The 26,750-nt window shown below is 46.7% G+C and overlaps 1 protein-coding gene across 2 annotated transcripts in view; it reads left to right on the forward strand.

Moving 5' to 3' along the window:
- Positions 1-24,820: 24,820 nt before the first annotated feature.
- Positions 24,821-26,750, forward strand: part of LOC115132983 (pleiotrophin-like) — a 49,299-nt gene continuing 47,369 nt past the window's right edge. The window contains exon 1 of one of the 2 annotated variants that reach the window (XM_029665759.2): positions 24,821-25,052. The gene's annotated coding sequence lies outside the window, so the exon portion shown is untranslated. The remainder of the gene's footprint in view (positions 25,053-26,750) is intronic. The other variant, XM_029665760.2, reaches the window with a different exon arrangement.

A 26,750-nucleotide genomic window follows, 5' to 3' on the forward strand; every position in this document is an offset into this window, starting at 1 on the left:
ATGGTAGAAACAGGGATGGGGCTAATCTAATGGTTGAAACAGGGATGGGATGGGGTCGGGCTAACCTAATGGTAGAAACAGGGATGGGATCGGGCTAACCTAATGGTAGAAACAGGGATGGGATGGGGCTAACCTAATGGTAGAAACAGGGATGAGATGGGGCTAACCTAATGGTAGAAACAGGGATGGGGTGGGATGGGGCTAACCTAATGGTAGAAACAGGGATGGGGCTAACCTAATGGTAGAAACAGGGATAGGACTAATCTGATGGTAGAAACAGGGATGGGGCTAACCTAATGGTTGAAACAGGGATGGGGTGGGATGGGGCTAACCTAATGGTAGAAACAGGGATGGGGCTAACCTAATGGTTGAAACAGGGATGGGGTGGGATGGGGCTAATCTAATGGTAGAAACAGGGATGGGGCTAACCCAATGGTTGAAAGAGGGATGGGGTGGGATGGGGCTAATCTAATGGTAGAAACAGGGATGGGGCTAACCTAATGGTAGAAACAGGGATGGGGCTAACCTAATGGTAGAAACAGGGATGGGATGGGGCTAACCTAATGGTAGAAACAGGGATGGGGCGGGATGGGGCTAATTTAAGGGTAGAAACAGGGATGGGGCGGGATGGGGCTAATCTAATGGTAGAAACAGGGATGGGGCTAATCTAATGGTAGAAACAGGGATGGGGCGGGATAGGGCTAACCTAATGGTAGAAACAGGGATGGGGCGGGATAGGGCTAACCTAAGGGTAGAAACAGGGATGGGGCTAATCTAATGGTAGAAACAGGGATGGTGCTAACCTAATGGTAGAAACAGGGATGGGGCTAACCTAATGGTAGAAACAGGGATGTGGCTAACCTAAATGGTAGAAACAGGGATGGGGCGGGATAGGGCTAGCCTAATGGTAGAAACAGGGATGGGGCTAATCTAATGGTAGAAACAGGGATGGGATGGGGCTAACCTAATGGTAGAAACAGGAATGTGGTGGGATGGGGCTAATCTAATGGTAGAAACAGGGATGGGGCTAACCTAATGGTAGAAACAGGGATGGGATGGGGCTAACCTAATGGTAGAAACAGGGATGGGGCGGGATGGGGCTAATCTAATGGTAGAAACAGGGATGGGGCGGGATAGGGCTAATCTAATGGTAGAAACAGGGATGGGGCGGGATAGGGCTAATCTAATGGTAGAAACAGGGATGGGGCTAATCTAATGGTAGAAACAGGGATGGGGCGGGATAGGGCTAACCTAATGGTAGAAACAGGGATGGGGCTAATCTAATGGTAGAAACAGGGATGGGGCTAACCTAATGGTAGAAACAGGGATGGGGCTAACCTAATGGTAGAAAAAGGGATGGGGCGGGATAGGGCTAACCTAATGGTAGAAACAGGGATGGGGCAGGATAGGGCTAACCTAATGGTAGAAACAGGGATGGGGCTAATCTAATGGTAGAAACAGGGATGGGGCTAACCTAATGGTAGAAACAGGGATGGGGCTAATCTAATGGTAGAAACAGGGATGGGGCTAACCTAATGGTAGAAACAGGGATGGGGCTAACCTAATGGTAGAAACAGGGATGGGTTTGGATGGGGCTAACCTAATGGTTGAAACAGGGATGGGGTGGGATGGGGCTAATCTAATGGTAGAAACAGGGATGGGGCTAACCCAATGGTTGAAACAGGGATGGGGTGGGATGGGGCTAATCTAATGGTAGAAACAGTGATGGGGCTAACCTAATGGTAGAAACAGGGATGGGGCTAACCTAATGGTAGAAACAGGGATGGGATGGGGCTAACCTAATGGTAGAAACAGGGATGGGGCGGGATGGGGCTAATCTAAGGGTAGAAACAGGGATGGGGCGGGATAGGGCTAATCTAATGGTAGAAACAGGGATGGGGCTAATCTAATGGTAGAAACAGGGATGGGGCGGGATAGGGCTAACCTAATGGTAGAAACAGGGATGGGGCGGGATAGGGCTAACCTAAGGGTAGAAACAGGGATGGGGCTAATCTAATGGTAGAAACAGGGATGGTGCTAACCTAATGGTAGAAACAGGGATGGGGCTAACCTAATGGTAGAAACAGGGATGTGGCTAACCTAAATGGTAGAAACAGGGATGGGGCTAATCTAATGGTAGAAACAGGGATGGGGCGGGATAGGGCTAGCCTAATGGTAGAAACAGGGATGGGGCTAATCTAATGGTAGAAACAGGGATGGGATGGGGCTAACCTAATGGTAGAAACAGGAATGTGGTGGGATGGGGCTAATCTAATTGTAGAAACAGGGATGGGGCTAACCTAATGATAGAAACAGGGATGGATGGGGCTAACCTAATGGTAGAAACAGGGATGGGGCGGGATGGGGCTAATCTAATGGTAGAAACAGGGATGGGGCGGGATAGGGCTAATCTAATGGTAGAAACAGGGATGGGGCGGGATAGGGCTAATCTAATGGTAGAAACAGGGATGGGGCTAATCTAATGGTAGAAACAGGGATGGGGCGGGATAGGGCTAACCTAATGGTAGAAACAGGGATGGGGCTAATCTAATGGTAGAAACAGGGATGGGGCTAACCTAATGGTAGAAACAGGGATGGGGCTAACCTAATGGTAGAAACAGGGATGGGGCTAACCTAATGGTAGAAACAGGGATGGGGCGGGATAGGGCTAACCTAATTGTAGAAACAGGGATGGGGCGGGATAGGGCTAACCTAATGGTAGAAACAGGGATGGGGCTAATCTAATGGTAGAAACAGGGATGGGGCTAACCTAATGGTAGAAACAGGGTTGGGGCTAATCTAATGGTAGAAACAGGGATGGGGCTAACCTAATGGTAGAAACAGGGATGGGGCTAACCTAATGGTAGAAACAGGGATGTGGCTAACCTAATGGTAGAAACAGGGATGGGGCTAATCTAATGGTAGAAACAGGGATGGGGCGGGATAGGGCTAACCTAATGGTAGAAACAGGGATGGGGCTAATCTAATGGTAGAAACAGGGATGTGGTGGGATGGGGCTAATCTAATGGTAGAAACAGGGATGGGGCTAATCTAATGGTAGAAACAGGGATGGGGGCGGGATAGGGCTAATCTAATGGTGGAAACAGGGATGGGGCGGGATAGGGCTAATCTAATGGTAGAAACAGGGATGGGGCGGGATAGGGCTAACCTAATGGTAGAAACAGGGATGGGGCGGGATAGGGCTAACCTAAGGGTAGAAACAGGGATGGGGCTAATCTAATGGTAGAAACAGGGATGGGGCTAACCTAATGGTAGAAACAGGGATGGGGCTAACCTAATGGTTGAAACAGGGATGGGGTGGGATGGGGCTAAGCTAATGGTAGAAACAGGGATGGGGCTAACCTAATGGTTGAAACAGGGATGGGGTGGGATGGGGCTAACCTAATGGTAGAAACAGAGATGGGGCTAACCTAATGGTAGAAACAGGGATGGGGCTAACCTAATGGTAGAAACAGGGATGAGATGGGGCTAATCTAATGGTAGAAACAGGGATGGGGCGGGATAGGGCTAATCTAATGGTAGAAACAGGGATGGGGAGGGATAGGGCTAATCTAATGGTAGAAACAGGGATGGGGCTAATCTAATGGTAGAAACAGGGATGGGGCGGGATAGGGCTAACCTAATGGTAGAAACAGGGATGGGGCTAACCTAATGGTTGAAACAGGGATGGGGTGGGATGGGGCTAACCTAATGGTAGAAACAGAGATGGGGCTAACCTAATGGTAGAAACAGGGATGGGGTGGGATGGGGCTAACCTAATGGAAGAAACAGGGATGGGGCTAACCTAATGGTTGAAACATGGATGGGGCTAACCTAATGGTAGAAACAGGGATGGGGCTAACCTAATGGTAGAAACAGGGATGAGATGGGGCTAACCTAATGGTAGAAACAGGGATGGGGCTAACCTAATGGTTGAAACAGGGATGGGGTGGGATGGGGCTAACCTAATGGTAGAAACAGGGATGGGGCTAACCTAATGGTAGAAACAGGGATGGGGCTAACCCAATGGTAGAAACAGGGATGTGGCTAACCTAATGGTAGAAACAGGGATGGGGCTAATCTAATGGTTGAAACAGGGATGGGATGGGGTGGGGCTAACCTAATGGTAGAAACAGGGATGGGATCGGGCTAACCTAATGGTAGAAACAGGGATGGGATGGGGCTAACCTAATGGTAGAAACAGGGATGGGGCTAACCTAATGGTAGAAACAGGGATAGGGCTAATCTGATGGTAGAAACAGGGATGGGGCTAACCTAATGGTTGAAACAGGGATGGGGCTAACCTAATGGTAGAAACAGGGATGGGGCTAACCCAATGGTAGAAACAGGGATGTGGCTAACCTAATGGTAGAAACAGGGATGGGGCTAATCTAATGGTTGAAACAGGGATGGGATGGGGTCGGGCTAACCTAATGGTAGAAACAGGGATGGGATCGGGCTAACCTAATGGTAGAAACAGGGATGGGATGGGGCTAACCTAATGGTAGAAACAGGGATGAGATGGGGCTAACCTAATGGTAGAAACAGGGATGGGGTGGGATGGGGCTAACCTAATGGTAGAAACAGGGATGGGGCTAACCTAATGGTAGAAACAGGGATAGGACTAATCTGATGGTAGAAACAGGGATGGGGCTAACCTAATGGTTGAAACAGGGATGGGGTGGGATGGGGCTAACCTAATGGTAGAAACAGGGATGGGGCTAACCTAATGGTAGAAACAGGGATGGGGCTAACCCAATGGTAGAAACAGGGATGGGGCTAACCTAATGGTAGAAACAGGGATGGGGATAACCCAATGGTAGAAACAGGGATGGGGTGGGATGGGGCTAACCTAATGGTAGAAACAGGGATGGGGCTAACCCAATGGTAGAAACAGGGATGGGGTGGGATGGGGCTAACCTAATGGTTGAAACAGGGATGGGGTGGGATGGGGCTAATCTAATGGTAGAAACAGGGATGGAGCTAACCCAAAGGTAGAAACAGGGATGGGGTGGGATGGGGCTAATCTAATGGTAGAAACAGGGATGGGGCTAACCTAATGGTAGAAACAGGGATGGGTTGGGATGGGGCTAACCTAATGGTTGAAACAGGGATGGGGTGGGATGGGGCTAATCTAATGGTAGAAACAGGGATGGGGCTAACCCAATGGTTGAAACAGGGATGGGATGGGGCTAATCTAATGGTAGAAACAGGGATGGGGCTAACCTAATGGTAGAAACAGGGATGGGGCTAACCGAATGGTAGAAACAGGGATGGGATGGGGCTAACCTAATGGTAGAAACAGGGATGGAGCTAACCCAAAGGTAGAAACAGGGATGGGGTGGGATGGGGCTAATCTAATGGTAGAAACAGGGATGGGGCTAACCTAATGGTAGAAACAGGGATGGGTTGGGATGGGGCTAACCTAATGGTTGAAACAGGGATGGGGTGGGATGGGGCTAATCTAATGGTAGAAACAGGGATGGGGCTAACCCAATGGTTGAAACAGGGATGGGGTGGGATGGGGCTAATCTAATGGTAGAAACAGGGATGGGGCTAACCTAATGGTAGAAACAGGGATGGGGCTAACCTAATGGTAGAAACAGGGATGGGATGGGGCTAACCTAATGGTAGAAACAGGGATGGGGCGGGATGGGGCTAATCTAAGGGTAGAAACAGGGATGGGGCAGGATAGGGCTAATCTAATGGTAGAAACAGTGATGGGGCTAATCTAATGGTAGAAACAGGGATGGGGCGGGATAGGGCTAACCTAATGGTAGAAACAGGGATGGGGCGGGATAGGGCTAACCTAAGGGTAGAAACAGGGATGGGGCTAATCTAATGGTAGAAACAGGGATGGTGCTAACCTAATGGTAGAAACAGGGATGGGGCTAACCTAATGGTAGAAACAGGGATGTGGCTAACCTAAATGGTAGAAACAGGGATGGGGCGGGATAGGGCTAGCCTAATGGTAGAAACAGGGATGGGGCTAATCTAATGGTAGAAACAGGAATGTGGTGGGATGGGGCTAACCTAATGGTAGAAACAGGAATGTGGTGGGATGGGGCTAATCTAATGGTAGAAACAGGGATGGGGCTAACCTAATGGTAGAAACAGGGATGGGATGGGGCTAACCTAATGGTAGAAACAGGGATGGGGCGGGATGGGGCTAATCTAATGGTAGAAACAGGGATGGGGCGGGATAGGGCTAATCTAATGGTAGAAACAGGGATGGGGCGGGATAGGGCTAATCTAATGGTAGAAACAGGGATGGGGCTAATCTAATGGTAGAAACAGGGATGGGGCGGGATAGGGCTAACCTAATGGTAGAAACAGGGATGGGGCTAATCTAATGGTAGAAACAGGGATGGGGCTAACCTAATGGTAGAAACAGGGATGGGGCTAACCTAATGGTAGAAAAAGGGATGGGGCGGGATAGGGCTAACCTAATGGTAGAAACAGGGATGGGGCAGGATAGGGCTAACCTAATGGTAGAAACAGGGATGGGGCTAATCTAATGGTAGAAACAGGGATGGGGCTAATCTAATGGTAGAAACAGTGATGGGGCTAACCTAATGGTAGAAACAGGGATGGGGCTAACCTAATGGTAGAAACAGGGATGGGATGGGGCTAACCTAATGGTAGAAACAGGGATGGGGCGGGATGGGGCTAATCTAAGGGTAGAAACAGGGATGGGGCGGGATAGGGCTAATCTAATGGTAGAAACAGGGATGGGGCTAATCTAATGGTAGAAACAGGGATGGGGCGGGATAGGGCTAACCTAATGGTAGAAACAGGGATGGGGCGGGATAGGGCTAACCTAAGGGTAGAAACAGGGATGGGGCTAATCTAATGGTAGAAACAGGGATGGTGCTAACCTAATGGTAGAAACAGGGATGGTGCTAACCTAATGGTAGAAACAGGGATGGGGCTAACCTAATGGTAGAAACAGGGATGTGGCTAACCTAAATGGTAGAAACAGGGATGGGGCTAATCTAATGGTAGAAACAGGGATGGGGCGGGATAGGGCTAGCCTAATGGTAGAAACAGGGATGGGGCTAATCTAATGGTAGAAACAGGGATGGGATGGGGCTAACCTAATGGTAGAAACAGGAATGTGGTGGGATGGGGCTAATCTAATTGTAGAAACAGGGATGGGGCTAACCTAATGATAGAAACAGGGATGGATGGGGCTAACCTAATGGTAGAAACAGGGATGGGGCGGGATGGGGCTAATCTAATGGTAGAAACAGGGATGGGGGCGGGATAGGGCTAATCTAATGGTAGAAACAGGGATGGGGCGGGATAGGGCTAATCTAATGGTAGAAACAGGGATGGGGCTAATCTAATGGTAGAAACAGGGATGGGGCGGGATAGGGCTAACCTAATGGTAGAAACAGGGATGGGGCTAATCTAATGGTAGAAACAGGGATGGGGCTAACCTAATGGTAGAAACAGGGATGGGGCTAACCTAATGGTAGAAACAGGGATGGGGCTAACCTAATGGTAGAAACAGGGATGGGGCGGGATAGGGCTAACCTAATTGTAGAAACAGGGATGGGGCGGGATAGGGCTAACCTAATGGTAGAAACAGGGATGGGGCTAATCTAATGGTAGAAACAGGGATGGGGCTAATCTAATGGTAGAAACAGGGATGGGGCTAACCTAATGGTAGAAACAGGGTTGGGGCTAATCTAATGGTAGAAACAGGGATGGGGCTAACCTAATGGTAGAAACAGGGATGGGGCTAACCTAATGGTAGAAACAGGGATGTGGCTAACCTAATGGTAGAAACAGGGATGGGGCTAATCTAATGGTAGAAACAGGGATGGGGCGGGATAGGGCTAACCTAATGGTAGAAACAGGGATGGGGCTAATCTAATGGTAGAAACAGGGATGTGGTGGGATGGGGCTAATCTAATGGTAGAAACAGGGATGGGGCTAATCTAATGGTAGAAACAGGGATGGGGCGGGATAGGGCTAATCTAATGGTGGAAACAGGGATGGGGCGGGATAGGGCTAATCTAATGGTAGAAACAGGGATGGGGCGGGATAGGGCTAACCTAATGGTAGAAACAGGGATGGGGCGGGATAGGGCTAACCTAAGGGTAGAAACAGGGATGGGGCTAATCTAATGGTAGAAACAGGGATGGGGCTAACCTAATGGTAGAAACAGGGATGGGGCTAACCTAATGGTTGAAACAGGGATGGGGTGGGATGGGGCTAAGCTAATGGTAGAAACAGGGATGGGGCTAACCTAATGGTTGAAACAGGGATGGGGTGGGATGGGGCTAACCTAATGGTAGAAACAGAGATGGGGCTAACCTAATGGTAGAAACAGGGATGGGGCTAACCTAATGGTAGAAACAGGGATGAGATGGGGCTAATCTAATGGTAGAAACAGGGATGGGGCGGGATAGGGCTAATCTAATGGTAGAAACAGGGATGGGGAGGGATAGGGCTAATCTAATGGTAGAAACAGGGATGGGGCTAATCTAATGGTAGAAACAGGGATGGGGCGGGATAGGGCTAACCTAATGGTAGAAACAGGGATGGGGCTAACCTAATGGTTGAAACAGGGATGGGGTGGGATGGGGCTAACCTAATGGTAGAAACAGAGATGGGGCTAACCTAATGGTAGAAACAGGGATGGGGTGGGATGGGGCTAACATAATGGAAGAAACAGGGATGGGGCTAACCTAATGGTTGAAACATGGATGGGGCTAACCTAATGGTAGAAACAGGGATGGGGCTAACCTAATGGTAGAAACAGGGATGAGATGGGGCTAACCTAATGGTAGAAACAGGGATGGGGCTAACCTAATGGTTGAAACAGGGATGGGGTGGGATGGGGCTAACCTAATGGTAGAAACAGGGATGGGGCTAACCTAATGGTAGAAACAGGGATGGGGCTAACCCAATGGTAGAAACAGGGATGTGGCTAACCTAATGGTAGAAACAGGGATGGGGCTAATCTAATGGTTGAAACAGGGATGGGATGGGGTGGGGCTAACCTAATGGTAGAAACAGGGATGGGATCGGGCTAACCTAATGGTAGAAACAGGGATGGGATGGGGCTAACCTAATGGTAGAAACAGGGATGGGGCTAACCTAATGGTAGAAACAGGGATAGGGCTAATCTGATGGTAGAAACAGGGATGGGGCTAACCTAATGGTTGAAACAGGGATGGGGCTAATGGTAGAAACCTAACCCAATGGTAGAAACAGGGATGTGGCTAACCTAATGGTAGAAACAGGGATGTGGCTAACCTAATGGTAGAAACAGGGATGGGGCTAATCTAATGGTTGAAACAGGGATGGGATGGGGTCGGGCTAACCTAATGGTAGAAACAGGGATGGGATCGGGCTAACCTAATGGTAGAAACAGGGATGGGATGGGGCTAACCTAATGGTAGAAACAGGGATGAGATGGGGCTAACCTAATGGTAGAAACAGGGATGGGGTGGGATGGGGCTAACCTAATGGTAGAAACAGGGATGGGGCTAACCTAATGGTAGAAACAGGGATAGGACTAATCTGATGGTAGAAACAGGGATGGGGCTAACCTAATGGTTGAAACAGGGATGGGATGGGGCTAACCTAATGGTAGAAACAGGGATGGGGCTAACCTAATGGTAGAAACAGGGATGGGGCTAACCCAATGGTAGAAACAGGGATGGGGCTAACCTAATGGTAGAAACAGGGATGGGGATAACCCAATGGTAGAAACAGGGATGGGGTGGGATGGGGCTAACCTAATGGTAGAAACAGGGATGGGGCTAACCCAATGGTAGAAACAGGGATGGGGTGGGATGGGGCTAACCTAATGGTTGAAACAGGGATGGGGTGGGATGCGGCTAATCTAATGGTAGAAACAGGGATGGAGCTAACCCAAAGGTAGAAACAGGGATGGGGTGGGATGGGGCTAATCTAATGGTAGAAACAGGGATGGGGCTAACCTAATGGTAGAAACAGGGATGGGTTGGGATGGGGCTAACCTAATGGTTGAAACAGGGATGGGGTGGGATGGGGCTAATCTAATGGTAGAAACAGGGATGGGGCTAACCCAATGGTTGAAACAGGGATGGGATGGGATGGGGCTAATCTAATGGTAGAAACAGGGATGGGGCTAACCTAATGGTAGAAACAGGGATGGGGCTAACCTAATGGTAGAAACAGGGATGGGATGGGGCTAACCTAATGGTAGAAACAGGGATGGAGCTAACCCAAAGGTAGAAACAGGGATGGGGTGGGATGGGGCTAATCTAATGGTAGAAACAGGGATGGGGCTAACCTAATGGTAGAAACAGGGATGGGTTGGGATGGGGCTAACCTAATGGTTGAAACAGGGATGGGGTGGGATGGGGCTAATCTAATGGTAGAAACAGGGATGGGGCTAACCCAATGGTTGAAACAGGGATGGGGTGGGATGGGGCTAATCTAATGGTAGAAACAGGGATGGGGCTAACCTAATGGTAGAAACAGGGATGGGGCTAACCTAATGGTAGAAACAGGGATGGGATGGGGCTAACCTAATGGTAGAAACAGGGATGGGGCGGGATGGGGCTAATCTAAGGGTAGAAACAGGGATGGGGCAGGATAGGGCTAATCTAATGGTAGAAACAGTGATGGGGCTAATCTAATGGTAGAAACAGGGATGGGGCGGGATAGGGCTAACCTAATGGTAGAAACAGGGATGGGGCGGGATAGGGCTAACCTAAGGGTAGAAACAGGGATGGGGCTAATCTAATGGTAGAAACAGGGATGGTGCTAACCTAATGGTAGAAACAGGGATGGGGCTAACCTAATGGTAGAAACAGGGATGTGGCTAACCTAAATGGTAGAAACAGGGATGGGGCGGGATAGGGCTAGCCTAATGGTAGAAACAGGGATGGGGCTAATCTAATGGTAGAAACAGGAATGTGGTGGGATGGGGCTAACCTAATGGTAGAAACAGGAATGTGGTGGGATGGGGCTAATCTAATGGTAGAAACAGGGATGGGGCTAACCTAATGGTAGAAACAGGGATGGGATGGGGCTAACCTAATGGTAGAAACAGGGATGGGGCGGGATGGGGCTAATCTAATGGTAGAAACAGGGATGGGGCGGGATAGGGCTAATCTAATGGTAGAAACAGGGATGGGCGGGATAGGGCTAATCTAATGGTAGAAACAGGGATGGGGCTAATCTAATGGTAGAAACAGGGATGGGGCGGGATAGGGCTAACCTAATGGTAGAAACAGGGATGGGGCTAATCTAATGGTAGAAACAGGGATGGGGCTAACCTAATGGTAGAAACAGGGATGGGGCTAACCTAATGGTAGAAAAAGGGATGGGGCGGGATAGGGCTAACCTAATGGTAGAAACAGCGATGGGGCAGGATAGGGCTAACCTAATGGTAGAAACAGGGATGGGGCTAATCTAATGGTAAAAACAGGGATGGGGCTAACCTAATGGTAGAAACAGGGATGGGGCTAATCTAATGGTAGAAACAGGGATGGGGCTAACCTAATGGTAGAAACAGGGATGGGGCTAACCTAATGGTAGAAACAGGGATGGGTTTGGATGGGGCTAACCTAATGGTTGAAACAGGGATGGGGTGGGATGGGGCTAATCTAATGGTAGAAACAGGGATGGGGCTAACCCAATGGTTGAAACAGGGATGGGGTGGGATGGGGCTAATCTAATGGTAGAAACAGTGATGGGGCTAACCTAATGGTAGAAACAGGGATGGGATGGGGCTAACCTAATGGTAGAAACAGGGATGGGGCGGGATGGGGCTAATCTAAGGGTAGAAACAGGGATGGGGCGGGATAGGGCTAATCTAATGGTAGAAACAGGGATGGGGCTAATCTAATGGTAGAAACAGGGATGGGGCGGGATAGGGCTAACCTAATGGTAGAAACAGGGATGGGGCGGGATAGGGCTAACCTAAGGGTAGAAACAGGGATGGGGCTAATCTAATGGTAGAAACAGGGATGGTGCTAACCTAATGGTAGAAACAGGGATGTGGCTAACCTAAATGGTAGAAACAGGGATGGGGCTAATCTAATGGTAGAAACAGGGATGGGGCGGGATAGGGCTAGCCTAATGGTAGAAACAGGGATGGGGCTAATCTAATGGTAGAAACAGGGATGGGATGGGGCTAACCTAATGGTAGAAACAGGAATGTGGTGGGATGGGGCTAATCTAATTGTAGAAACAGGGATGGGGCTAACCTAATGATAGAAACAGGGATGGATGGGGCTAACCTAATGGTAGAAACAGGGATGGGCGGGATGGGGCTAATCTAATGGTAGAAACAGGGATGGGGGCGGGATAGGGCTAATCTAATGGTAGAAACAGGGATGGGGCGGGATAGGGCTAATCTAATGGTAGAAACAGGGATGGGGCTAATCTAATGGTAGAAACAGGGATGGGGCTAACCTAATGGTAGAAACAGGGATGGGGCTAACCTAATGGTAGAAACAGGGATGGGGCTAACCTAATGGTAGAAACAGGGATGGGGCTAACCTAATGGTAGAAACAGGGATGGGGCGGGATAGGGCTAACCTAATGGTAGAAACAGGGATGGGGCGGGATAGGGCTAACCTAATGGTAGAAACAGGGATGGGGCTAATCTAATGGTAGAAACAGGGATGGGGCTAACCTAATGGTAGAAACAGGGTTGGGGCTAATCTAATGGTAGAAACAGGGATGGGGCTAACCTAATGGTAGAAACAGGGATGGGGCTAACCTAGGATGGCTAACCTAATGGTAGAAACAGGGATGTGGCTAACCTAATGGTAGAAACAGGGATGGGGCTAATCTAATGGTAGAAACAGGGATGGGGCGGGATAGGGCTAACCTAATGGTAGAAACAGGGATGGGGCTAATCTAATGGTAGAAACAGGGATGTGGTGGGATGGGGCTAATCTAATGGTAGAAACAGGGATGGGGCTAATCTAATGGTAGAAACAGGGATGGGGCGGGATAGGGCTAATCTAATGGTGGAAACAGGGATGGGGCGGGATAGGGCTAATCTAATGGTAGAAACAGGGATGGGGCGGGATAGGGCTAACCTAATGGTAGAAACAGGGATGGGGCGGGATAGGGCTAACCTAAGGGTAGAAACAGGGATGGGGCTAATCTAATGTTAGAAACAGGGATGGTGCTAACCTAATGGTAGAAACAGGGATGGGGCTAACCTAATGGTAGAAACAGGGATGTGGCTAACCTAAATGGTAGAAACAGGGATGGGGCTAATCTAATGGTAGAAACAGGGATGGGGCGGGATAGGGCTAGCCTAATGGTAGAAACAGGGATGGGGCTAATCTAATGGTAGAAAAAGGGATGGGATGGGGCTAACCTAATGGTAGAAACAGGAATGTGGTGGGATGGGGCTAATCTAATTGTAGAAACAGGGATGGGGCTAACCTAATGATAGAAACAGGGATGGGATGGGGCTAACCTAATGGTAGAAACAGGGATGGGGCGGGATGGGGCTAATCTAATGGTAGAAACAGGGATGGGGCGGGATAGGGCTAATCTAATGGTAGAAACAGGGATGGGGCTAATCTAATGGTAGAAACAGGGATGGGGCGGGATAGGGCTAACCTAATGGTAGAAACAGGGATGGGGCTAACCTAATGGTAGAAACAGGGATGGGGCTAACCTAATGGTAGAAACAGGGATGGGGCTAACCTAATGGTAGAAACAGGGATGGGGCGGGATAGGGCTAACCTAATGGTAGAAACAGGGATGGGGCGGGATAGGGCTAACCTAATGGTAGAAACAGGGATGGTGCTAATCTAATGGTAGAAACAGGGATGGGGCTAACCTAATGGTAGAAACAGGGTTGGGGCTAATCTAATGGTAGAAACAGGGATGGGGCTAACCTAATGGTAGAAACAGGGATGGGGCTAACCTAATGGTAGAAACAGGGATGGGGCTAACCTAATGGTAGAAACAGGGATGTGGCTAACCTAATGGTAGAAACAGGGATGGGGCTAATCTAATGGTAGAAACAGGGATGGGGCGGGATAGGGCTAACCTAATGGTAGAAACAGGGATGGGGCTAATCTAATGGTAGAAACAGGGATGTGGTGGGATGGGGCTAATCTAATGGTAGAAACAGGGATGGGGCTAATCTAATGGTAGAAACAGGGATGGGGCGGGATAGGGCTAATCTAATGGTGGAAACAGGGATGGGGCGGGATAGGGCTAATCTAATGGTAGAAACAGGGATGGGGCTAATCTAATGGTAGAAACAGGGATGGGGCGGGATAGGGCTAACCTAATGGTAGAAACAGGGATGGGGCTAATCTAATGGTAGAAACAGGGATGGGGCGGGATAGGGCTAACCTAAGGGTAGAAACAGGGATGGGCTAACCTAATGGTAGAAACAGGGATGGGGCTAATCTAATGGTAGAAACAGGGATGGGGCTAATCTAATGGTAGAAACAGGGATGGGGCTAATCTAATGGTAGAAACAGGGATGGGGCTAACCTAATGGTAGAAACAGGGATGGGGCTAACCTAATGGTAGAAACAGGGATGGGGCTAATCTAATGGTAGAAACAGGGATGGGGCGGGATAGGGCTAACCTAATGGTAGAAACAGGGATGGGGCTAATCTAATGGTAGAAACAGGGATGGGGCGGGATAGGGCTAACCTAATGGTAGAAACAGGGATGGGGCTAATCTAATGGTAGAAACAGGGATGTGGTGGGATGGGGCTAATCTAATGGTAGAAACAGGGATGGGGCTAATCTAATGGTAGAAACAGGGATGGGGCGGGATAGGGCTAATCTAATGGTGGAAACAGGGATGGGGCGGGATAGGGCTAATCTAATGGTAGAAACAGGGATGGGGCTAATCTAATGGTAGAAACAGGGATGGGGCGGGATAGGGCTAACCTAATGGTAGAAACAGGGATGGGGCTAATCTAATGGTAGAAACAGGGATGGGGCGGGATAGGGCTAACCTAAGGGTAGAAACAGGGATGGGCTAACCTAATGGTAGAAACAGGGATGGGGCTAATCTAATGGTAGAAACAGGGATGGGGCTAATCTAATGGTAGAAACAGGGATGGGGCTAATCTAATGGTAGAAACAGGGATGGGGCTAACCTAATGGTAGAAACAGGGATGGGGCTAACCTAATGGTAGAAACAGGGATGGGGCTAATCTAATGGTAGAAACAGGGATGGGGCGGGATAGGGCTAACCTAATGGTAGAAACAGGGATGGGGCTAATCTAATGGTAGAAACAGGGATGGGATGGGGCTAACCTAATGGTAGAAACAGGGATGGGGCGGGATGGGGCTAATCTAATGGTAGAAACAGGGATGGGGCGGGATAGGGCTAATCTAATGGTAGAAACAGGGATGGGGCGGGATAGGGCTAATCTAATGGTAGAAACAGGGATGGGGCTAATCTAATGGTAGAAACAGGGATGGGGCGGGATAGGGCTAACCTAAGGGTAGAAACAGGGATGGGGCTAACCTAATGGTAGAAACAGGGATGGGGCTAATCTAATGGTAGAAACAGGGATGGGGCGGGATAGGGCTAACCTAAGGGTAGAAACAGGGATGGGGCTAACCTAATGGTAGAAACAGGGATGGGGCTAATCTAATGGTAGAAACAGGGATGGGGCTAATCTAATGGTAGAAACAGGGATGGGGCTAACCTAATGGTAGAAACAGGGATGGGGCTAACCTAATGGTAGAAACAGGGATGGGGCTAATCTAATGGTAGAAACAGGGATGGGGCGGGATAGGGCTAACCTAATGGTAGAAACAGGGATGGGGCTAATCTAATGGTAGAAACAGGGATGGGGCGGGATAGGGCTAACCTAATGGTAGAAACAGGGATGGGGCTAACCTAATGGTAGAAAAAGCCCTTATACTCTGCCAGGTTCATAGGGCCAACAACCATCTTAAACTGATGAAAAATAATGAGGTAGGAACTGGACCTGCCGGAGAGTGCAATTTCCTATGTCCTCTGCTTGTGAATTGTGTTTTTGAGAGCGGTGCCCTGTGATAATGGTGAATCCACAGTTGTTCTGATTTGAATGAATAGAATAAAACTTCTGGTGTTGACCGAGACCTTTTTCATTGCGTCTCGAATTCATTGTGTCTCATTTCTCATTCAATAAGTTGATGAAAATGGCATCACTGAAAGAGCTCAAGAGGGACATACTGGGACATATAACACACTTAGGGGAGGGGAGCAAATGGAGTGAGTTCATTATTGATGAGAGGAATATGAGAAGGAAGGAAGGGGATGGTGGAGTGGCATATTACCACCTGGGACCATGACTCATACTGGCGAATGACCACTGATGATGTTCTCCTGATGAATGTCTCAAATTAAAGTTACTTTAACTGTAGTGTGATACCGAAAGAAGAGCTGGTGGTTCAAATTGGCATTTTAAGCACAAAATGCGGTTCACAGCTTCCTCATCCAACAACACAGGGGGGGTCCTCCTCTATAGATCGGACAATACTCAGTCCTTTCCCTTTGTCTAATGACGTAAAGAAAGGCACTTTCCAGCAATCGAAATACATTCCATAAAGAGACTAGACCTTTTCAAACAGATATTTGATTTCAAATTGGATTGATAAAACATTCAACAAACATTCTGATAAATACTTTGAAACCAGCATCAAAGGCCTGTCTAATAGTATGTCTAGGCTCAAGCTCCTGTTATGAAACACAAGGCTGTGTGTGTGTGTGTGTGTGTGTGTGTTTGTGCCCGCCTGTATAGGCAGTGTTAGTCTGACGTCAGTATTGTACATGGGCTGTGGAATGTCCAGCGTTAATGGCACGGGTTATTGATTCAGTGTGCTGTAATCTGTCGAAACCGGTCGAAACCAGCTGCAACAGGGGGCGACGCTTCCTATAAGGTCATCTGGAGCCATCTGCTCTGCAGCGGACGTGATTATCCTCCTACAACTTGTTAAAGTGCCACCATTAAGAGGATCCCACAGCAAATTAGAACTGAAATTAGTTGAGAAGAGGGAGAGTTTTCAGAAAGTTACTTTGTCGAACGCAATTGTAGTCGACAGAAGTACAGTGCTGTCGATTGAGAATGATACCAGTTAAAAGTCTAACTGATCCAAACTCCTAATTACTCAACAGTATTTGGACTATACTCATATTGAAAAAAAGGCCTATTTTTAGATACATTTTTAGGATTCATTAAATATAAAAAATTGGCCAAATAATGTATAATTTGAATTTGATTTAATACATTTGAAATACATTTTAAATACATTCCGCAATATATTTCAGAATGTATGTCAAGTCTATATCACAATATATGTTAAATGCATCGGAAAATGTATTTACTAAATTTCAAAATACATTGTGAAATACATTAAAGAATCTATTTTAGAATCTATTTTCAAATGTATTTGTCGATATATTTGGTAAATATATTTTCAAATGTATTTGGAAATGTTTAGTAAAATATATGCCAACATTCATTTACATATATTTGTAAGAAATATATTTTTTAGATTAGAATGTATGGCAAATACAAAAATTGGCCAAATCATATTGGAACAAAATGGTGACTGTCTTAATAATGAAACTGTCAGAGTAGGCTCTTTGGTATCACATGCACTGATATCAGTCTCATGAAGACTGTGGAACTGGCATAACCTTTAGGGAAATTTCTAAATGTTTCAACTTCATATTCATCATAACTCAACAAATTGGATGCAGTCTATTCCAGTGCCATCCGTTTTGTCACCAAAGCCCATATACCATCCACCACTGCGACCTGTATGCTCTAGTAGGCTGGCCCTCGCTACATATTCGTCGCCAGGCCCACTGGCTCCAGGTCATCTATAAGTCTTTGCTAGGTAAAGCTCCGCCTTATCTCAGCTCACTGGTCACAATAACAACACCCACCCATAGCACGCGCTCCAGCAGGTATATCTCACTGTCATCCCCAAAACCAACACCTCTTTGACCGCCTTTCCTTCCAGTTCTCTGCTGCCAATGACTGGAACGAATTGCAAAAATCGCTGAAGTTGGAGACTTATATCTCCCTCACTAACTTTAAACATCAGCTATCTGAGCAGCTTACAGATTGCTGCAGCTGTACACAGCCCATCTGTAAATAGCCCATCCAATCTACCTACCTCATCCCCATATTGTTATTATTTACTTTTTGCTCTTTTGCACACCAGTATTTCTATTTGCACATCATCACCTGCACATCTATCACTCCAGTGTTAATTTGCGAAATTGCAATTACTTCGCTACTATGGCCTATTTATTGCTTTACCTCCTCACGCCATTTGCATACACTGTATATAGACTTTTTTTCTATTGTGTTATTGACCTGGCATGATGACTCCTTGCTGTCCCCAGTCCACCTGGCCGTGCTGCTGCTCCAGTTTCAACTGTTCTGCCTGCGGCTATGGAATCCTGACCTGTTCACCGGACTTGCTACCTGTCCCAGACTTATTATTTGACCATGATTTATAAATGACCAGATTTATGAACATTTGAACATCTTGGCCATGTTCTATTATAATCTCCACCCGGCACAGCCAGAAGAGGACAGGCCACCCCTCATAGCCTGGTTCCTCTCTAGGTTTCTTCCTAGGTTTTGGCCTTTCGAGGGAGTTTTTCCTAGCCAACGTGCTTCAACACCTGCATTGCTTGCTGTTTGGAGTTTTAGGCTGGGTTTCTGTACAGCACGTTGAGATATCAGCCGATGTACGAAGGGCTATATAAATACATTTGATTTGGTTTGATTTAATTGACTGTACGTTTGTTTTTCTATGTGCAACTCTGTGTTGCTGTTTGTGTTGCACTACTGTCACGCCCTGGCCATAGCGAGGCTTTTATTCTCTATTTTGGTTAGGCCAGGGTGTGACTAGGGTGGGCATTCTCTGTTCATTTTCTATGTTTTGTATTTGTATTTTGTATTTGGCCGGGTGTGGTTCTCAATCAGAGGCAGCTATCTATCGTTGTCTCTGATTGAGAACCATACTTAGGTAGCTTTTTCCCACATGGGTTTTGTGGGTAGTTGTTTTCTGTTTTTGTGTCTGCACCAGACAGAACTGTTTCGGTTTCGTTCGTTGTTTTTGGTCTCTTTGTTATTTCGGTGTTCAGTCATAAAATAATGGACTCCTGGACATGGGAGGAGATCCTGGACGGGAAGGGACCCTGGAGGCAGGCGGGGAGTATCGCCGGAGTATCGCCGGAGTATCGCCGTCCACAGGAGGAACTGGAGGCTGCTAAGGCTGAGCGGCAACACTACGCGGGAACACGGCTGGCAAGGAAGCCCGAGAGGCAGCCCCAAAAAAATGTTTTTGTGGGGGGCACACGGGGAGTGTGGCAGAGTCAGGATTCAGACCTGAGCCAACTCCCCGTGCTTACCGTAAGGAGCCGAGGATGGAACCAGAGCCAGTCAAGGTGAAATTGGAGGTGAGCGACGGAAGCAAAGCAGAGACAGTGAAGGAGTTGATGGGGAGACTGGAGGCGAGAGTAGTGAGGGAGTTGCTGTGTTGGTGCATGAGGCATGACATCCACCCGACGAAGCGTGTCCTGGATTTGATGTCACCTGAGTCAGGTCTCCATACTCGTCTTGAGGTGCATGCTAGCTGTCTGGTGAAGACTGTGCCAGCCCCACGCACCAGGCCTCCTGTGCGCCTCCCCAGCCCTGCACGTGGTATGCCAGCTTGGCGCTACAGATCTCCAGTATGCGTTCTGAGCCAGGTGCGCTACATTCCAGCTCCCCGCATCTGCTGGGCTAGGGTGAGGATCCAGCCAGGACGGATGGTGCCAGCCCTGCTCTCCAGACCTCCAGTGCGTCTCCTCGGGCCAGGATATCCCGCGTCGGCTCTAGGCAGGTTCCCCAGTTCGCCAGGAGATCCCAGTGCAGCCTGTTCCAGCTCCCCGCACGTGCCGGGCTAGAGTGGGCACTCAGCCTGGAAGAGTGGTGTCAAGGCTACGCACCAGATCTCCAGTGCTCCCCCACAGCCCGGTCTATCCTGTGGCTCCTACACGGACCATTCCTCCAGTAGGTCTCCACAGCCTGGTGAGTCCTGTGCCTTTTCCCAGAACCAGGTCTCCTGTGTGTCTCCCCAGCCCGGCGAGTCCTGAGTCTCCCTCCTGTCCGGAGCTGCCAGAGTCTCCCTCCTGTCCGGAGCTGTATAGAGTCTCCCTCCTGTCCGGAGCTGTATAGAGTCTCCGTCGTGTCCGGAGCTGTATAGAGTCTCCCTCCTGTCCGGAGCTGTATAGAGTCTCCCTCCTGTCCGGAGCTGTATAGAGTCTCCCTCCTGTCCGGAGCTGTATAGAGTCTCCCTCCTGTCCGGAGCTGTATAGAGTCTCCCTCCTGTCCGGAGCTGTATAGAGTCTCCCTCCTGTCCGGAGCTGCCAGAGTCTCCCTCCTGTCCGGAGCTGCCAGAGTCTCCCTCCTGTCCGGGGCCCGTTGCGAGGGTCCATGCTCCAGAGGCGCCACCTAAAGTGGGCTGAGGTGGAGTGGGGTCCACGTCCCGCACCAGAGCCGCCGCCGTAAAGAAGGCCCACCCGGACCCTCCCCTTTAGAGTCAGGTTTTTGCGGCCGTAGTCTGCACCTTTGGGGTGTGGGGGTACTGTCACGCCCTGGCCAAAGAGGCTTTTATTCTCTATTTTGGTTAGGCCAGGGTGTGACTAGGGTGGGCATTCTATGTTCATTTTCTATGTTTTGTATTTCTTTGTTGTTTGGCCGGGTGTGGTTCTCAATCAGAGGCAGCTGCCTGCCATTGTCTCTGAGAACCATACTTAGGAAGCTTTTTCCCACATGTGTTTTGTGGGTAGTTTTCTGTTTGTCTGCACCAGACACAACTGTTCTTGGCCTGGTCGCAGTTGTAAATGAGAACTTGTTCTCAACTGGCCTACCTGGTTAAAGGTGAAAAAAAAAATATCTCCAGCACCACACCAACAGCAACATATGTGAAGATGGTGCGTTTCTATGTTTTGTAGTAACAAACAGAGGAATACGTGTTTCCAATGACATCAACCAATTACTAGATGCTTGGAAACACTTACCTAGAAGTGATTACAGCTGGGAGTCTCTAAGAGCTTTCCACACAGATTGTGCAACATTTGCCCATTATTTTCAAAATTCTGCAAGCTCTGTCAAATAGGTTGTTGAACATTGCTAGACAACCATTTTCAGGTCTTACCGTAGATTTAAGTCAAAACTGTTACTCGGCCACTCAGTATCATTCAGTCTTCTTGGTAAGCAACTCCAGTGTAGATTTGGCCTTGTGTTTTATGTTATTGTCCCCCTGAAAAGTGAATTAATCTCCCAGTGTCTGGTGGAAAGCAGACTGAACCAAGTTTCTCTAGGATTTTGCCAATTCCGTTTTTTTTATCCTGAAGAACTCTCCAGTCCTTAACGATGACAAGCATACCCATAAGATGATGCAGCCACCACTATGCTTGAAAATATGGAGAGTGGTACTTAGTAATGTGTTGTATTGGATTTTCCCCAACATAATACTTTGTATTCAGGACAAGTTAATTGCTTTGCCAATTAATTTTTTGTAGTGTTACTTTAGTGCCTTGTTGCAAACAGGATGCATGTTTTGGAATATTTTATTCTGTACAGGCTTTCTTCTTTTCAGTCTGTCAATTAGGTTAGTATTGTAGAGTAACTACAATGTTGGTCCAGCCTCAGTTTTCTCCTATCACAGCTATTCAACTCTGTAACTGTTTTAAAGTCATGTTGAAATCCCTGAGCTGTTTTTGTCTTCTCCGGTGACGGAGTTAGGAAGGAGGCCTGTATCTTTGTAGTGCCGGGTTGTATTGATACACAATCCAAAGTGTAATTTATAACTTCAGTATGCTCAAAGGGATATTTTATGTCTTCTTTTTTTTTTACCCCTCTACCAACAGGTGCCTTCCTGGTCTTTATGGTTGAATCTGTGCTTGAAATTCCCAGCCTTCGTTTGAGGGACCTTAGAGATAATTGTATGTGTTGGGTACATAGATGAGTCATTCAAAAGTCATGTTAAACACTATTATTGCACACAGAATTAGTTCATGCAACTTATGTGATTGCAAATGTTTACTCCTGAACTTATTTAAGCTTTGCCATAACAAAAGGGTTGAATACTTATTGATGCAAGACTTTTCAGATTTTCATTTTTAATTTATTTGTAAAGAATTCGAAAAACATCATTCCACTTTGACATTATTTGGTATAGTGTGTAGGCCAGTGCCAAAAATCTAAATGTAATACATTTTAAATTCAGGCTGCTGTGGAAAAAGTCAAGGAGTGTGAATACTGAAATGAAGTTCTCTTTAACAGAATTCAATAAATGTAATTTTTGATAAAGGCTAAAGTGACAATTCAGTATTTTAACATGTCTCTCCGTGGACCCTCTAAGACTTCTAGGAAGGTTTTAAGCCCCCCCCCCGCACCAAAATGATTAAAGTTTTCACCATTATTGTAAAGCCATAGTTATTTCATTGCTTTGACAAAGTTATTTCTGAAGATTTTTATTTATTTCAAGTGATTAGTGATTCATTTACATATGTCCCTCATTTTAAGGTCAACCCTGTTACATGAACTCAACTCTTGTTTTAAGGAACTATTCCTTTCTAAAAATGTATTTTAAAAGAAAAATGGAACATCTAATAGTCAAATCATAGTGTAAAAGCAGGTGAGCTGGTTCTACTCTTTTTGGCCATTTTCTGGAGCTTTGTGGTGAAAAACTGCATAACTTGTCAACCCTATTACCCATAGACAGGCTAGAAATGTATAATAAAATATGTATATATTTTTGGGGGCATTCACTTGCCCCCGCCTTGCTGCAGTCAACACGCTTCCTTTCCCCCTGTTACAAGGGGCTTGCTTCATGGCTGATTTAACTAGTAATTACCAGTTTGAGGGCCGTTCAAGTGGATTTTCCCCAGATGAGGTAAATTCCCACTCCCCACTTGGATACGAACACACCATAACCCAGCTAACCATCCACTGTAGATCCATATAGTACCACTCATTGGAAGCACAAGACCTACATTATGACATATTGCGGCGTGTTGTATGAAGTATAGTTTTTATTTAAACCGATAACTCATATCATTAAAAAAAAGCTTACCTTTCTTGTCATTATTAAATTAAGCTGAAGAGAGGCTCTTACTACAGTAACTTATTTTTTAATTTTGAGATGGGACATTTTTTTAAATAAAGTTGAACATTCTCTTTATGAAAAAATGTTACATTTAGGTGAAATCAAAAGTAATTTTTTTTTACTCACCATAACAATTTTGGGCTTGGTGGACCAAAAAATTATTATCGCCATTGATCAATATGTAATCAGTGATTCAAGAATCTGACATAGGAACCACTTTGCCTACCCTGTAGACTAGATGTCATTGTCATTCATTTCTGGAATATTGTCAGTCATTACATGCACTTGAGCAAAGATGCAAATGTATGTACACGTACACTACCGGTCCAAAGTTTTAGAACACCTACACATTCAAGAGTTTTTCTTTATTTGGACTATTTTCTAAATTGTAGAGTAATAGTGAAGACATCACAACTATAAAATAACACATATGGAATCATGTAGTAACCAAAAAAGTGTTAAAATAATCCAAATATATTTTACATTTGAGATTCTTCAAATAGCTACCCTTTGCCTTGATGACAGCTTGCACACTCTTGGCATTCTCTCAACCAACTTCCAGCTTTTTCAAAAGTCTTGAAGGAGTTCCCACATATGCTGAGTACCTGTTGGCTGCTTTTCCTTCACTCTGCGGTCTGTTACTTAAACTCTGTGAAACAATTATATGGGCTGCAATTTCTGAGGCTGGTAACTCTACTAAACTTATCCTCTGCAGCAGAGGTAACACTGTGTCTTCCATTCCTGTGGTGGTCCTCATGAGAGCCAGTTTCATCATAGAGCGATTTTTGCGACTGCACTTGAAGAAACTTTCAAAGTTCTTGAAATATTCCATATTGACTGACCTTCATGTCTTAAAGTAATCATGGACTGTCATTTCTCTTTGCTTATTTGAGCTGTTTTTGCCAGAATATGGACTTGGTCTTTTACCAAATAGGGCTACCTTATGTATACCCCCCCCTACCTTATCACAACACAACTGATTGGCTCAAACGCATTAAGAAGGAAAGAAATTACACAAATGAACTTTTAAGAAGGCACACCTGTTAATTGAAATTCATTCCAGGTGACTGCCTCATGAAGCTGGTTGAGAGAATGCCAAAAGTGTGCAAAGCTGTCATCACAAGGCTATCTTCAAGGTAAAATATATTTAGATTTGTTTAACACTTTTTTGGTTACTACATGATTCCACATGTGTTATTTCATAGTTGTGATATCTTCACCATTATTCTACAATGTAGAAAATAGTAAAAATAAAGAAAAACCCTTGAATGACTCTGTGTTCTAAAACTTTTGACCGTTAGTGTACTTAAAATACATTTTACGTGACGTTAAATATATTAAAATGTATTTTTTCCTCTGTGGGTACTGTTCTCCATGCTGTTGTCCATGTTGTTCTTCATGTTGTTTTATATCCTGTCAGAGCCCATCTGTAGCTAACCCCACCCCAACCCACCCCAACCCAACTCAACTCAACCCAACCTCTCGCTCTCTTACTCTGTCCCCAGTGTGACTACATAGCTCCAGTTCTGTCTCTAAGTGCTCCCTCTCCTCCCTCCTGTCTCCCTCTCTACCCCCTCTTTCTCTCTTCTCTCTCTCTGAGTGCTGCTCCCCTGCCAAGCGGGCCGTCCCTGGAGTGACCTTGTGGCAATGAGATCCTGATCACGAGTCAGGAAACCAAGCTTTTCAGAACGCCCTCCTCTCTCAGCAACAGAAATGAGAGGGTGAGAGAAAGAGAGAGAGAGAGGGGGGAAACAGCTATCGTTTGCCCAGACTTGTGGAGAGACAAGAGTGAGAGAGTAAGTGAAAGAGAGGGAGGTAGAGAGAGAATTAGAGAGAGAGTGACTGACAGCAGGGGTGAGGAGCAGATGAGAGGAGAGTTCACAAACTATTGCAAAGCGTTGGAACAACCACCAGACCTCCAGTTCAAAGTAAGTACTTATAACCAGAGCAAGGTGCACACTTGGATGTGTGGTGGTAGTTGGGTGACCAGGAGAGATGTGGCGTGTGAAGCTATTGGGGTTGAGATGAGGAGGGAGATTTCAGAACTGTGAGAGGCAGACAGGGACTAGCGATGCTGGGAGGCTGTGGAGTATGAATGGGCCGAGACTCAATCAGATGAGTCCAACTGTAGCCTAGACAGATATGGACAATTAGTGATGGCAGAAGGAGCGTAGGGGGAGTGTTTGTGTTGTGGGATAGTGGAACTGGTGTCTTTGAGTTGGCATCATTATTAACTCTCTGTGTAGTAAGTGTTCTCTGGCTTGCTTTGTTTTGGATGTCGTGCCACGTCCCAGGCTAATAATACACTAAACACTGCGACAAACCAAAGTATCGCCCGAGAGCCTTTTTTTTCTCTAATATAATTTATGGTTGCAGATACTAATCACCACAAGCTATGGGTGTTGTTTTTGTATCCCTTTCAGCACGCTGTTGATGTAAACCATCTTGATTGTCCATGTGTTTCCTATGGTTTATTCAGTTCTGAACGTGGAAGAATCAGGTATATGAACATAAAAGCTCTTCTTTTTTCATTAACAAAGGATTTATAATTTGAACTGGATATATTTCCCTTTCAGGCTTCGTATGAGAGACAAACAAAACAGTAAAGAACAAGAAGCTCAAAACAAGCTCATAAGGAAATAACAATAGTAGAGAGAGCTGCAGGGCTTTGTGTTGACCATTTCCCTGTAATATTTAGTGTTTGCATTACAGTAAGGGATTAACTCCAAAAGTAGCATTTATCCAAATACTTAGTATGCTGTAGGAATCGTTGCAAACTTCAAGACTTCTAAGAACATCTGTTTCCTCTAGTCTAAAACGATATTTTGTTTTTCTTCATATTGTAGCACAACTGCTTGAATCACTCCATCAGTCAAGTTTCACAATTCTACAGAGGTGCACGCCCACCAGAACATAACCCTTCATTCTCCAAGCATATCATTAGACTAGTAATTTTATTGCCTCTGTTTGGTATCCTCTTATAAAGACCTATGCTTGCAGTGTATGTGAGTGTGTTTGACAGAGAGTATTTGTGCGTGGCCGTGCATGTGCGTGCGCATGTGTGTTGTCGGGGACAGTGTTTTTCCCAGGATATTGTAATTTGGGTCAGGCCTGACTGGAATGAGAAACCGAGGGCATCGGTATTGTAGCACTCCTATGGTTGAGCAGACCTTGCGCCTGTGTTGCCATAGTTATGTTCACCCCTGGTATAGGAACCCAAACTTCAACCGACATCTCTAGCATTCCTACTGTGTACAAAAGAGCCCTGGTCTCAATCTAGATTTAAATGAGCTTTGGCCAGTTCATTGCTTTAGAAGTAACACATGGTGTGTTCCTAATGAAAGAGCTGGGAGATTAAACATGAGGCAATAGGTGGAGAGATGAGCTTGAGAAACCAGCTTTGGTCAGTGGGAAGTCAAGCTCATTGAGAGACCCGAGGTGGAGCTGAGCTGCCCGGATGGAAGCCAGGAGGGTGAGCTAACTCTCACATAACCAGTCCCATTTGTCAATGTGCACTGGCAATTATGTAAGGGCTGGCATTTGAGGAAGATAAGGCACGGCACATTTTACGGATCCTGCTTTCCCTCAATGTTAAGTTGCCCCTCACATTTCAAACACTTGATATT

The sequence above is a fragment of the Oncorhynchus nerka genome, linkage group LG8 (genome assembly GCF_034236695.1).
Source record: "Oncorhynchus nerka isolate Pitt River linkage group LG8, Oner_Uvic_2.0, whole genome shotgun sequence".
Lineage (NCBI taxonomy): Eukaryota > Metazoa > Chordata > Actinopteri > Salmoniformes > Salmonidae > Oncorhynchus > Oncorhynchus nerka.